The sequence below is a fragment of the Orbicella franksi genome, chromosome 4 (genome assembly GCF_964199315.1).
Source record: "Orbicella franksi chromosome 4, jaOrbFran1.1, whole genome shotgun sequence".
Taxonomy (NCBI): domain Eukaryota; kingdom Metazoa; phylum Cnidaria; class Anthozoa; order Scleractinia; family Merulinidae; genus Orbicella; species Orbicella franksi.
The window spans coordinates 19280510-19288402 of NC_138148.1; the positions used below are offsets into that span (position 1 = coordinate 19280510).

Genomic DNA, 7893 nt, shown 5'->3' on the forward strand with positions numbered 1-7893 from the left:
TATTACGAGCTAGATTACCGTTTGCTTGCGAGACCAAGTGGTCCGTCACGCAGAGGGGTTAGCTCATCTTGCTCGTTCGGGGAGTCAGCCATTAAAAGTGAGACTTAATTTAAACCTTACGTTTCAGTGGCGTCGAATTTCTTTGTAAGAGTCTCATAAAAACTCGTCGAAATCGCTTTAAAAATCGCACCGCACGCTCATCGAAGTAACAATGTAGGACACTTCAATTTTAGTATACTCCAATCAAGTTATACAAGCGAGATTTGTCTAGCCTGAACCATATTTGCGTTTGAGTTAAGCAACAAAGCACTTTTTCTGTGTTTACATAGCCTCATCTAAACACGAGGGGGTTCGTGGAATTCGAGACAGTTATGCAAACCCGAGACGCAGTCGAGAGTTTGCATAACTTTCGAGAATTCTTCCAACACCCAAAGTGTTAAGATGAGGCTATGTTAACGCGGAAAAATTACTCCATTGCTTTTGTGAAATATTTCTCAAAAATACGCGCGAATCTAAAACGTCGCAACCGTGTTTACATACTCTCATCTAAACAGAGCTATGGACCAATGAGAGCGCGCGTAGTATAACAGTCATTTTATAATTAAGACTATAAACTTTCCCATACAAAATACAATCCCCGGTTGTCTTGTTACCTTAAAAAAAACAAAAAACAGCAAACTTAAAAAAATAAAATAAACAACAACAACAACAAATCAAACAAACAACACAAAAACTTCTGAAGGAAAATTAACGGAAACTTTATGAACTAAACTGGAATCAATTGCGTGTCTTCTTTATAGAAATGGAAAGTCTACTAGAATTTGTTCACGAACAAATCAAGATACAGCTTTTGAATTTGGCAAACTAAAGCATGATGGCAAATCCGTCACAAAGTTATTTAGTGTTAATAGGCCGTTGGTAGCTCTCAACAAGAGGAGATCCAGGTAAGTACCTTGATCTTCTCTTGCACTCGATTAGAGAATATTGAAATGGCAGAAAAATCATTATTTTTTCTCGATTTTGCAACGAATGAACACATAGCTAATAACCTCATAGACAAGCATATTATGCCAGTCAGGGTTAGGCCGAGTTGTCCACTACTTCGGACCAAAAACCCAAAATATAAATATATCGTACCATTTGAGCTAGTAAACTAGAAAAAATTCAAGTAAAGAACGCTAATACAAAAGAGGATAATAATAACGGAGCTGAGCAACCGCGTACAATAGAAGTGCGATTAGAACACAGGCCAGAAAAAAACTGCCGTAAAAACCCCGTGGGGAGAAAAAGGCAGGAAATCTGGGTAACAACCATGGCTCCTTCTTCTCAAGCTCATTCGTCAGAAATTACATTTTTGCTCAATTTCCTCGGAAAGCAAGTTGTTTGATGATTTTTTTGGAAATAAAAAGTCTTTATTATGTTTATAACTTATGTACAGGAGTAACAACACAAAGTACATACCTGCCGTAAAACAAATCGAAGGGTCAAGAATGGCAGAACACTTTTTACTGATGTCTCTTCTAGTTTCTTCTATAAACGCCATGAGTTGATAAATGTTGCGCTAGAGGGGACAGTGTTTCAGTTTAGTTTCAGTACATTTAGTTCACAGCCAACAAGCACGAGAGGAATAAGGCATTTAAAAAATAGAAAGAAGTATTTTAGTAAGCTTAGCTCTTCCTCAGCGGGCACGTCCAAATAATAGTGACAGCTTTACTGGATTGTCCAGGCCTAACTTAACAGCTTTAGAACGCTTTAAAAATAGATAAACTGGTGTTACCAGTGTTCGGATCTTTCGGTAACTAGTTTGCCACCTTCTCTAATGACTGTAACCGCCAAATGGATTCAGTCATTGCTGAAAGGGAGACCAAAAAGTCAGGAAAAATAATTTTGAAAGGTAAACGCAGTCTGCCAAATAAACTGGCTTCCCTAAACAACCATACAGGGCAGCCATTTTAACACACAGTGTAATGAAAGTGGCTATGAGGCACTCAACTTAGAAATGGACCGTCTTTAAACGGTGGAAATTTTGATGCCACTGAGCTGAGATTTCAATTCGTAGGCCATATGTCATTTATATATCGAGCTTGCGAGTTAAAGCCCACTGGCATTGTTAGGAAAAAGTACAAAATGCAACGGTGAGAGAGTACTTGAAGAGATGTGACACCTTTGAAAACATTTACGAAGTTATCGGTGACCCTTGTCTGAGACCCGTTACCACAATTAAAGTACCGCTTCTTATCCAATCACGGCAAAGCAAGTAGTAATATCCCCGTATTACGGGTTCTTGTTTCCTTTCCTGCTGAACTGAATCCCTTCATTCATGTAACTTGGTGTTTTTTGTTTTTTTTTTTTTCCTTAAACGCAGTAGTTGACGTTCTTAAAGTTTAGCCAGCATGAAGTGTGGAGAACTGCTTGCGGCAGGTTTCCTTTTTTTCATTTGTCGCTACTCCGGTCCTCCTCTCCTTTTATTCTCAATCTATATTAACTTGTTTAGCCCAGTCTACACTCGAACGCGCCTGTTTGAAATTAAGTTCGTTCGGTGACTCAGAGAAGGAGCTGATCGATTTAGTTTTCTATAACGGCTGTCTAAAGAAAGCCTGCCTGGGGACATCATTATGTACATATAGTTCCTCGAACCTTTTGTTTTTTTCTTATCAGAAAAATTCCCAACAACAATAAGGAACAGCATAACTACTGCAGCTGTGCTGTGTTTCTATCGAGTAATAAAGACACAATATTTTGCGGTGTTTTCTTTGAGCTGTTTTCTAATTTACAATAATTTAGTTGCAATGAATACTGTAAAGGTGAAATTGAAGGGTACACCTGCATATATTTCCTTAGAATGTTGACGTTTTTGCATCCTAGGAAACGAGCGGAAGAAACCTGCAGAGGAAAAAAAATCGGCGCCGAAATGTGGAGGCCCTGGGAAAAGAGTTTCAGTTTCAAACGGTTCCATGGATGCGTCGGCAGAAAAAAATTATTTGTATTATTCAGCCTAATGGGCGGGAAGTAGGCCCACATCCCGTTTGTGTGTTCTAAAACGGAGTCCCCTACAAAACCACCAAGCTCCTTAGCCATATCAAGTTATCTTGCTTGTTCGTCAGTATTTTTCTCGCGAAAGAGAGTTTTGATTACAATTTGTCTCCAGGCTGAAAAAAGTGGGAAGATAGAATCATCAGATGTGCACATGTGCTAGAAAATCATCCAAAACATCAGAATTTGGATCGACTGCAAGTGTTGTGATACCAGTAAGCTTTAGAAACACCGGACTCTGAGGACAACTTCTCTATGTAAGATGCAGCAGTTGTCACACGAGAATTCGAATGCATGAAAACGCGAATACACAGTCAAATGCTGGCAACTTCTCTTTTCCATTGTCAGTAAAAGACACATTGAAACTCCGATGTCACAAATACAGGGAATTTCAATTCTCCTGTTTACTTTATTCCCACAGATATGTAGTCGTTTTGAATCAGTTCCTGTAACAATTTAATCAATATCACGACATTTTTTTTTTTCTTGTTTCTTGTGGAAAAAACGAAAAATTTTCCTCTTTGAGTCACCTGATATCGAGTCAAAAGCGCTCGATAATAAAAATTAAGAAACCGATTTCAATATTTTTAGAAGTGAATAGTTTACTTTTTACAGTTCGCCGCCTAACATGTCCACCTGCCTTTTCTCGATCTTTGGGCAAATGGACTTCAACTGAAAAAACAGGTATCCTATTAAACATTCATCATGTTTAATCGACCCAGAGTTAATTTCTTAAAATCTCCATTGACAACTCAGGGAAAAGCTATTAGATCATCACATTATTTCTACTTAAATCTTTTTTTACAACCTCTATAGCGCTGGATTACGACACATGGAAAAACGGCTTCAGAGAGAGGACACTGCTTTAAAAGTATCATCACTAATAACTTGGATATCTGGAAGTGTCACTTGTTTATTGACTTTTTCTTTTTCTGTCACTTACACGACTCAGTGAAACCGTCGAAAACTAACTTTTGAATCTTCGAGACTGGAAGCTGTAATACGATGAATTTCAGGCGCCACAAAAAGCTTATCGCCAAAGGGGATTTCATTCTGGCTGTTTCCACTGTTGTCATACTCTTGGCCATGTTTTCCGAGGCGGTTGAGACTCCGACTACTCTCGAAGGCAAGAAAGAGGACGAGATGGAAAACACTCACAAAACCGACAGCTTAAGCATGTTGATACTCATTACTTTGTTAATCATTAACGTCCTTATGATCTGGCTTTTCAAGATCCGGAGATTCGAGTTCTTTCACGAGACCGGGGTCGCGATGATTCTTGGAGTCGTCGTGGGCGCCATAATCAAGTACTCCGAAAGCCGTAGCCAGAGGAAACCGCTGGCTGTGAAATTGAAAAATTGCGGAAACATCACCATAGCGCCGAAGAACGTTTTCGTCAACATAAATGGAACAGAGTACTCGTATACACTGACGGGAATTCGCTTTCCGCCCCACACCTCCCCTCCCGATGAAGGCAACGAAATTGAATCCAAGTCTTCCTTTAATCCTGAGATATTCTTCTATGTTCTACTCCCGCCCATCATCTTCTACGCCGGTTACAGTTTTCAGAAGCGTTACTTCTTTAGAAATTTGGGCGCTATTATGACCTATGCTTTCTTTGGCACGACTATTTCTTGTATCGTTACGGGCTCGCTGGTTTTCGGGTTTAACATCTGGACAGGAGTCACAGAAAATTTTGACTATGCGGAGTGTTTGCTCTTTGGTGCCTTGATCTCCGCCACCGATCCCGTGACCGTGTTGGCGATTTTTCACGATCTCCACGCGGACCTTGACATGTACGCGTTGGTTTTCGGAGAAAGTGTTCTGAACGACGCCGTTGCGATCGTTCTATACAGAGCTATTGAAACCTACTTAGCGTACAACCAGAGCGACCTGCGAGATTTCGATTTGTTCTCTTTCCTGAAGGCCATTGCAGATTTTGTGGCCATTTTTGTTGGGTCTTTCACCATTGGATGCGGCATGTCGTGTGTGAATGCACTGGTAACGAAATTGACTAAGATTGGAAGCTTTCCTATCTTGGAGACGGCTCTATTTTTCCTGATGTCTTATTGCACCTTTTTAGCAGCTGAGCTCTCGAATTGGTCCGGAATAGTGGCTGTGCTTTTCTGCGGAATAACACAACAGCATTACACGTACAGAAATCTCACCGAAGAATCACGGACACGCACCATGCAGACATTTGAACTTTTGAATTTTTTAGCAGAGACTTTTATCTTTTCATATATCGGCTTGTCTGTCTTTGCCTTCACGAATCATCAATGGAACGCCGGTTTCATCGGCTGGTCATTCATGGCTATACAAGTTGGACGAGCTCTTAACATTTACCCATTATCGCTGATTTTGAACATCGGAAGAACGCGGAAAATTCCACTTAACATTCAGCACATGATGTTCTTCTCCGGATTGCGTGGGGCCATCGCGTTTGCTTTAGCTGTTAGAAACACTGTTTCCATCCCGCGACAAATGATGTTAACTACAACTCTTATTATTGTCATCGTATCTGTCATCGTTTTTGGAGGGGTTGCCATGCCTGTGCTTTCGTGTTTGAAAATTAAAACAGGTATTGATGAGCTGGAGGAAGAAAAGAAAGCACGCAGGCTAAGTCTAATTGATGTTAACGATCCCTCGGCCAGCACTCCACAAGAAAGAATCGAAAAGAGACAATATGAAAAGTCCTGGTTGGTCAGAGTTTGGTCGCGGTTCGATGAGAAGTACCTGACTCCTATATTTGTGGAAGAAAGCCAGTTAGAATCTTCAAATATTGATTAAACCTCGTGCGCACAGTGGAGGGGGTTAGGGGTTGATGCCACCCCGCCCCCCAGAATTACTCTGTGATGTTGAAACGTTCAGTAGCTGTTCATTCATCCCCCGCCGAGATTTTGACATGTCAACTGTCTCTTCACGTCACTTGTCATTGCCATAACAACCGCATTTTGACATCGCCGGTCAAGCCTAATTTTGTTTTACGCGACAGAATTCTTCAGGGTTTTTTCCAGTTTTCTTGAGCAGCATTGCAGAACTAGTGCCTTTTTACATTATAATTTTATTTTTGGGTAATTTTTCAATTCACATTATTTTCTGACTCTCTGAGAAAATAGTGAAATCTAGACTTGGTAAATTAAATGACGCCAAAACATATTTTTGGGTTCGGGTACGACTTTGCTTGTACGTCCGGAGCTAGATTAAAAGGACAACTACATCTTAAAGAAACTGTATTTTGCTAAAAACCCGAGTTTTTGTTGATTTTTGCAGACGATTTCATTAAAAGACCCCTATTTAAATCGCAAATATTGTCATGATAGCTTCATGCATCGATGATCTGAAACAATTTGTTAATTACCAACCGTCGTTGACCTTTTGTTAATAGGCCCTTTGCAGGATCCGGTCGCATGGTACGGAAATAATCATGCTGGGACGCAAGTTACACAGTGGGACTTTCAAAACAAAGGAACTCGTACCAGTGCAGCCCGACTTTACTTTATTTTGAAAGTCCCACTGTGTAACTTGCGTCCCAGCATAATTAATTCCATACCATGTGACCGGATCTTGCAAAGGGCCTATTGAACGGCAAACCAAGGTTTACCAAATTACTGGTGACACAAGTGTTTGTTTTTGCTTTTACCCTAAAGACTGTGTGTCGCGCTAACAGGGCTGCTATAAAATAGGTCCGTAATGCGTACTTGTGAGCTTATGCTAAGTTTTATTCCATTCGATTTTAGTTTGTTTTTGCAAGTCAGTATCTGTGAGTTTAATTGCTGTAAGTGAGAAAAAAAACACTGCAAAGATAAAGGTGTTACTATAAAGGTGAAACTGGAGAAAACTTGTGGCCCCTTAGTCGCATTGTGGAAGTAAAACCAAACAGGAGAGACGGGCTTGTGAGGAGAGTCAGGCTGACAACGAAGTCTGCAGTCCTGGAACATCCCATCGACAAGATCGTTCTTCAAGAGGCTCCTAGACTCCACGAGAGCAGCTAAACATTGTTGATCTTGATGTCCTCAATAGACCGCGACCAGTCTCTCTTTTGCTCATATATCCGTGGGGAAGAACGCGGTGAAGAAGGCAAAATAAGTTGTGACCAAAAGTGTGACATGCGAGTGGCGAGCGGAGAAGCCGCGAGCCGCAAGCAGTGCGAGCGGCTCGCAGCTTGGCATATTACGCTCGCACGCTCACGATCCACCGCTCGCCTGAGTTGCATTCTTCTTTGCGTTCTTCCCCCACGAATTTTCGAGCAAAGGAGAGGCTGCTCGCAGCCTATGTCCTCAACCAACATCAGTTCTTTTCAGAACTACCCTCACCCGGACCATCACACTATACGAACTACAGAAGCGAAGAAGTTAGTGTAGTTTAAAGGCGCCCGCCGTGATAGAGAACCAAGTCAGTTCAAAATTTTCTCGTCAGCTTACCATAAGAGTTAAAGCTCTCAAAACCAGAAATGTAAATGTAAACCAACCTTATATTGTGCTTTTGATGATGCTTAAATGTGTCAACTGCCACAACAGCAAGCAAAATTTTGATTTTTAACCGGGCATCCGTTTCATAGTTTGAAATAGAGTTCCCTCTCGTCAAGTGTTATTTGCGATCTGTTGAAGTTAATATCATTTAAAACATCACAGATTTTAGCGGGACCATTTATATTTTGGACAACTGTAGTCAACATTTTGGAAATCACTCAGAGGAAGATTACGGCTTGTTGTTATTTAAAATTTCGAACCGGAAGTTATTCAGCCGTGACCTAGAACTGTCTGGAATGTCCTATTTCTCATGTAATATTCGAGTTTAGAAACCTTGCAACAATGCTATTTAATTCTCTAGAGAAGTTTCTGGAAATTCCGAGTGTAC

At 40.7% G+C, this 7893-nt stretch overlaps 1 pseudogene; it reads left to right on the forward strand.

The window, feature by feature from the left end:
• The first annotated feature begins 3629 nt into the window (after window positions 1–3629).
• On the forward strand, window positions 3630–7079 carry LOC145483595 (sodium/hydrogen exchanger 9 pseudogene; annotated as a pseudogene).
• The last annotated feature ends 814 nt before the right edge of the window (window positions 7080–7893 follow it).